Here is a 7828-nt window from a genome sequence, read left to right on the forward strand (position 1 = left end):
CTTTTATTACCACACATCTCTCTAACCCTCTCATTACTTATTCGATCAAACCATCTCATTCTCCTCAAACATATCATTTCCAACACATCCACTCTCTTACGTACAACCCTATCTGTAGCCGACGCCTCACAACCATATAACATTGTCGGATCTAACATACCCATTTTTGCTTTCCGAGATAATGTTTTCGCCTTCCACACATTCTTCAACGCACATTTTTTTCCCCGTCCCCCACCTTGTGACTCACTTCCGCTTCCATGGTTCCATCCGCAGCTAAATCCACACCCAGATATCTAAAACACTTCACATCCTCCAGTTTTTTTCTGAGTGAAACGAAGCTCAAGGGTAAAGAGGAAGAGTGGTTGGGAATGTTTTGGGAGTAAAGTCAGGGGTTAGTGAGATGGGTGATTATTGGTGCCGATGCACCTGGGCATGAGAAGAAAGATCATGACTGAGTCTGTTAGTCGGTTTGATGAACGAGACCGGGTTATAGTGATGGGTGATTTGAATGCAAACATGAGTAATGTGGCAGTTGAGGGAATAATTTTTGTATATGGGGTGAGTGTTGTAAATGGAAATGTGAAGAGCCTGTAGATTTGTGTGCTGAAAAAGGACTGGTGATTTGGAATACTTGATTTAAAAAGAGAGATATACATAAGTATACGTATGTAAGTTACTGGATTACATGTTAATTGATAGGCGCGTGAGAGAGAGACTTTTGGATGTTAATGTGCTGAGAGATGCAACTGGAGGGATGTCTGATCATTATCTTATGGAGGCGAAGGTAAAGATTTGTAGAGGTTCTCAGGAAAGAAGAGAGAATGTTGGGGTAAAGAGAGTGGTGAGAGTAAGTGAGCTTGGGAAGGAGACGTGTGAGGAAATACCAGGAGAGACTTAGTGCAGAATGGAAAAAAGAGAGAGCAAAGGACGTAAGGGGAGTGGGAGAGGAATGGGATGTAATTAGGGAAGCAGTGATGGCTTGCGCAAAAGATGCTTGTGTCATGAGAAGCGTCGGAGGTGGGCAGATTAGAAAGGGTAGTGAGTGGTGGGATGAAGAGATAAGATTATTAGTGAAAGAGAAGAGAGAGGCATTTGGACGATTTTTGCAGGGAAATAATGCAATTGCCTGGGAGCTGTATAAAAGAAAGAGGCAGGAGGTCAAGAGAAAAGTGCAAGAGGTGAAAAAGAGGGCAAATGAGAGTTGGGATGAGAGAGTATCATTAAGTTCTAGGGAGATTAAAAAGATATTTTGGAAGGAGGTAAATAAAGTGCGTAAGACAAGAGAACAAATGGGAACTTCAGTGAAGGGGATTATTAGGAAGGTAATAACAAGTAGAGGTGATGTGAGAAGGAGTGAGTATTTTGAAGGTTTTTTGACTTAGATGATAGAGTGGCAGATATAGGGTGTTTTGGTTGAGGTGGTGTGCAAAGTGAGAGGGTTAGGGAGGATGATTTGGTAAACAGAGAGTAGGTACTAAAAACTTTCTGGAAGATGAAAGTCGACAAGGCAGCGGGTTTGGATGGTATTGCAGTGGAATTTATTAAAAAAGGGGGTGACTATGTTGTTTACTGGTGGGTAAGGATATTTAATGAGGTGCCTGAGGATTGGCGGAATGCATGCATAATGCCATTGTACAAAGGCAAAGGGGATACATGTGGGTGCTCAAGTTACAGAGGTATTCCTGGTAAATTATATGGGAGGGTATTGATTGAGAGGGTGAAAACATGTACAGAGCATCAGATTAGGGAAGAGAAGTGGTTTCAGAAGTGGTAGAGGATGTGTGGATCAGGTGTTTGCTTTGAAGAATGTATGTGAGAAATACTTAGAAAAACAAATGGATTTGTATGTAGCATCTATGGATCTGGAGAAGGCATATGAGAGTTGATACAGATGCTCTGTGGAAGGTATCAAGAAAATATGTTGTAGGAGGCAAGTTGAGTAAAAAGTTTTTATCGAGAATGTCAAGCATTACATACGAGTAGGAAGAGAGGAAAGTGATTGGTTCTCAGTGAATGTCGGTTTGCGGCAGGGGTGCGTGATGTCTCCATGGTTGTTTAATTTGTTTTTGCATGGGGTTGTTAGGGAGGTGAATGCAAGAGTTTTGGAGAGAGGGGCAAGTGTGCATTCTGTTGTGGATGAGAGAGCGTGGGAAGTGAGTCAGTTGTTGTTCGCTGATGATACAGCGCTGGTGGCTGCTTTGGGTGAGAAACTTCAGAAGCTGGTGACTGAGTTTGGTAAAGTGTGTGAAAGAAGAAAGCTGAAAGTAAATGTGAATAAGAGCAAGGTTATTAGTTACAGTAGGGTCGAGGGACAAGTCAATTGAGAGGTAAGTTTGAATGGAGAAAAACTGGAAGTGAGGTGTTTTAGATACCTGGGAGTGGATTTGTCAGTGGATGTAACCATGGAAGCGGAAGTGAGTCACATGGTCGGAGAGGGGGCGAAAGTTCTGGGAGCGTTGAAAAATTTGTGGAAGGCTAGAATATTATATGGGAAAGCAAAAAATGGGTATGTTTGAAGGAATAGTAGTTCCAACAATGTTATATGGTTGCGAGGCATGGGCTATAGATAGAGTTGTACGGAGGAGGGTGGATGTGTTAGAAATGAGATGTTTGATGACAATATGTGGTGTGAGGTGGTTTGATCGAGTAAGTAATGAAAGGGTAAGAGAGATGTGTGTTAATGAAAAGAGTGTGGTTGAGAGAGCAGACGAGGGTGTTTTGAAATGGTTTGGTCGTCTGTAGAGAATGAGTGAGGAAAGATTAACAAAGTGGATATATGTGTCAGAGGTGTAGGAATGAGAAGTGGGAGACCAAATTGGAGGTGGAAAGATGGAGTAAAAAAAATTTGAGCAATCGGAGCCTAAACAAACAGGAGGGTGAAAGGCGTACAAGGAATAGAGTGAATTGGAACGATTTGGTATACCGGGGTCGACGTGCTGTTAGTGGATTGAATCAGGACATGTGAAGCGTCTAGGGTAAACCATGAAAAGTTTTGTGGGGCCAGGATATGGAAAGGGAGCTGTGGTTTCGTTGTATTATGCATGACAGCTAGAAACTGAGTGTGAAGGAATGTGGCCTTTGTTGTCTTTTCTTCGTGCTACCTCGCGCGCATGCAGGGGTAGGGCGATGTCATTTCATGTGTGGCGGGTTGGCGACGGGAATGAATAAAGGCAGCAAGCATGAATTAGGCACATATGTATATATGTATATGTATATATATATATTTTTTTTTTATTATACTTTGTCGCTGTCTCCCGCGTTTGCGAGGTAGCGCAAGGAAACAGACGAAAGAAATGGCCCCCCTCCCCCCATACACATGTATATACATACGTCCACACACGCAAATATACATACCTACACAGCTTTCCATGGTTTACCCCAGACGCTTCACATGCCCTGCTTCAATCCACTGACAGCACGTCAACCCCGGTATACCACATCGCTCCAATTCACTCTATTCCTTGCCCTCCTTTCACCCTCCTGCATGTTCAGGCCCCGATCACACAAAATCTTTTTCACTCCATCTTTCCACCTCCAATTTGGTCTCCCTCTTCTCCTTGTTCCCTCCACCTCCGACACATATATCCTCTTGGTCAATCTTTCCTCACTCATCCTCTCCATGTGGCCAAACCACTTCAAAACACCCTCTTCTGCTCTCTCAACCACGCTCTTTTTATTTCCACACATCTCTCTTACCCTTACGTTACTCACTCGATCAAACCACCTCACACCACACATTGTCCTCAAATATCTCATTTCCAGCACATCCATCCTCCTGCGCACAACTCTATCCATAGCCCACGCCTCGCAACCATACAACATTGTTGGAACCACTATTCCTTCAAACATACCCATTTTTGCTTTCCGAGATAATGTTCTCGACTTCCACACATTCTTCAAGGCCCCCAGGATTTTCGCCCCCTCCCCCACTCTATGATCCACTTCCGCTTCCATGGTTCCATCCGCTGCCAGATCCACTCCCAGATATCTAAAACACTTCACTTCCTCCAGTTTTTCTCCATTCAAACTCACCTCCCAATTGACTTGACCCTCAACCCTACTGTACCTAATAACCTTGCTCTTATTCACATTTACTCTTAACTTTCTTCTTCCACACACTTTTCCAAACTCAGTCACAAGCTTCTGCAGTTTCTCACATGAGTCAACCACCAGCGCTGTATCATCAGCGAACAACAACTGACTCACTTCCCAAGCTCTCTCATCCCCAACAGACTTCATACTTGCCCCTCTTTCCAAAACTCTTGCATTTACCTCCCTAACAACCCCATCCATAAACAAATTAAACAACCATGGAGACATCACACACCCCTGCCGCAAACCTACATTCACTGAGAACCAATCACTTTCCTCTCTTCCTACACGTACACATGCCTTACATCCTCGATAAAAACTTTTCACTGCTTCTAACAACTTTCCTCCCACACCATATATTCTTAATACCTTCCACAGAGCATCTCTATCAACTCTATCATATGCCTTCTCCAGATCCATAAATGCTACATACAAATCCATTTGCTTTTCTAAGTATTTCTCACATACATTATTCAAAGCAAACACCTGATCCACACATCCTCTACCACTTCTGAAACCACACTGCTCTTCCCCAGTCTGATGCTCTGTACATGCCTTCACCCTCCCAATCAATACCCTCCCATATAATTTACCAGGAATACTCAACAAACTTATACCTCTGTAATTTGAGCACTCACTCTTATCCCCTTTGCCTTTGTACAATGGCACTATGCACGCATTCCGCCAATCCTCAGGTACCTCACCATGAGTCATACATACATTAAATAACCTTACCAACCAGTCAACAATACAGTCACCCCCCTTTTTTAATAAATTCCACTGCAATACCATCCAAACCTGCTGCCTTGCCGGCTTTCATCTTCCGCAAAGCTTTCACTACCTCTTCTCTGTTTACCAAATCATTTTCTCGAACCCTCTCACTTTGCACACCACCTCGACCAAAACACCCTATATCTGCCACTCTATCATCAAACACATTCAACAAACCTTCAAAATACTCACTCCATCTCCTTCTCACATCACCACTACTTGTTATCACCTCCCCACTTGCGCCCTTCACCGAAGTTCCCATTTGCTCCCTTGTCTTACGCACTTTATTTACCTCCTTTCAGAACATCTTTTTATTCTCCCTAAAATTTAATGATACTTTCTCACCCCAACTCTCATTTGCCCTTTTTTTCACCTCTTGCACCTTTCTCTTGACCTCCTGTCTCTTTCTTTTATACATCTCCCACTCAATTACATTTTTCCCAGCAAAAACCGTCCAAATGCCTCTCTCTTCTCTTTCACTAATACTCTTACTTCTTCATCCCACCACTCACTACCCTTTCTAATCAACCCACCTCCCACTCTTCTCATGCCACAAGCATCTTTTGCGCAATCCATCACTGATTCCCTAAATACATCCCATTCCTCCCCCACTCCCCTTACTTCCATTGTTCTCACCTTTTTCCATTCTGTACTCAGTCTCTCCTGGTACTTCCTCACACAGGTCTCCTTCTTAAGCTCACTTACTCTCACCACCCTCTTCACCCCAACATTCACTCTTCTTTTCTGAAAACCCATACAAATCTTCACCTTAGCCTCCACAAGATGATGATCAGACATCCCTCCAGTTGCACCTCTCAGCACATTAACATCCAAAAGTCTCTCTTTCGCACGCCTGTCAATTAACACGTAATCCAATAACGCTCTCTGGCCATCTCTCCTACTTACATAAGTATACTTATGTATATCTCGCTTTTTAAACCAGGTATTCCCAATCATCAGTCCTTTTTAAGCACATAAATCTACAAGCTCTTCACCATTTCCATTTACAACACTGATCACCCCATGTATACCAATTATTCCCTCAACTGCCACATTACTCACCTTTGCATTGAAATCACCCGTCACTATGACCCGGTCTCGTGCATCAAAACCACTAACACACTCATTCAGCTGCTCCCAAAACACTTCCCTCTCTTGATCTTTCTTCTCATGCCCAGGTGCATATGCACCAATAATCACCCACCTCTCTCCATCAACTTTCAGTTTTACCCATATTAATCGAGAATTTACTTTCTTACACTCTATCACATACTCCCACAACTCCTGTTTCAGGAGTATTGCTACTCCTTCCCTTGCTCTTGTCCTCTCACTAACCCCTGACTTTACTCCCCAGACATTCCCAAACCACTCTTCCCCTTTACCCTTGAGCTTCGTTTCACTCAGAGCCAAAACATCCAGGTTCCTTTCCTCAAACATACTACCTATCTCTCCTTTTTTCACATCTTGGTTACATCCACACACATTTAGGCACCCCACTCTGAGCCTTCCAGGAGGATGAGCACTCCCCGCGTGACTCCTTCTTCTGCTTCCCATTTTAGAAAGTTAATACAAGGAGGGGAGGATTTCTGGCCCCCCCGCTCCCGTCCCCTCTAGTCGCTTTCTACGACACGCGAGGAATACGTGGGAAGTAACCATGGAAGCGGAAGTGAGTCACATGGTCGGAGAGGGGGCGAAAGTTCTGGGAGCGTTGAAAAATTTGTGGAAGGCTAGAATATTATATGGGAAAGCAAAAAATGGGTATGTTTGAAGGAATAGTAGTTCCAACAATGTTATATGGTTGCGAGGCATGAGCTATAGATAGAGTTGTATGGAGGAGGGTGGATGTGTTGGAAATGAGATGTTTGATGACAATATGTGGTGTGAGGTGGTTTGATCGAGTAAGTAATGAAAGGGTAAGAGAGATGTGTGTTAATGAAAAGAGTGTGGTTGAGAGAGCAGACGAGGGTGTTTTGAAATAGTTTGGTCGTCTGTAGAGAATGAGTGAGGAAAGATTAACAAAGTGGATATATGTGTCAGAGGTGTAGGAATGAGAAGTGGGAGACCAAATTGGAGGTGGAAAGATGGAGTAAAAAAAATTTGAGCGATCGGAGCCTAAACAAACAGGAGGGTGAAAGGCGTACAAGGAATAGAGTGAATTGGAACGATTTGGTATACCGGGGTCGACGTGCTGTTAGTGGATTGAATCAGGACATGTGAAGCGTCTAGGGTAAACCATGAAAAGTTTTGTGGGGCCTGGATGTGGAAAGGGAGCTGTGGTTTCGTTGTATTATGCATGACAGCTAGAAACTGAGTGTGAAGGAATGTGGCCTTTGTTGTCTTTTCTTCGTGCTACCTCGCGCGCATGCAGGGGTAGGGCGATGTCATTTCATGTGTGGCGGGTTGGCGACGGGAATGAATAAAGGCAGCAAGCATGAATTAGGCACATATGTATATATATATATATATATATATATATATATATATATATATATATATATATATATATATATATATATATATATATATATTTTTTTTTTTTTTTTATTATACTTTGTCGCTGTCTCCCGCGTTTGCGAGGTAGCGCAAGGAAACAGACGAAAGAAATGGCCCAACCCCCCCCCCCCCATACACATGTATATACATACGTCCACACACGCAAATATACATACCTACACAGCTTTCCATGGTTTACCCCAGACGCTTCACATGCCTTGATTCAATCCACTGACAGCACGTCAACCCCGGTATACCACATCGCTCCAATTCACTCTATTCCTTGCCCTCCTTTCACCCTCCTGCATGTTCAGAGCCCCGATCACACAAAATCTTTTTCACTCCATCTTTCCACCTCCAATTTGGTCTCCCTCTTCTCCTCGTTCCCTCCACCTCCGACACATATATCCTCTTGGTCAATCTTTCCTCACTCATCCTCTCCATGTGCCCACACCCACTTCAAAAACACCCT

Source organism: Panulirus ornatus, chromosome 10 (assembly GCF_036320965.1).
Source record: "Panulirus ornatus isolate Po-2019 chromosome 10, ASM3632096v1, whole genome shotgun sequence".
NCBI classification, from domain to species: Eukaryota; Metazoa; Arthropoda; class Malacostraca; order Decapoda; family Palinuridae; genus Panulirus; species Panulirus ornatus.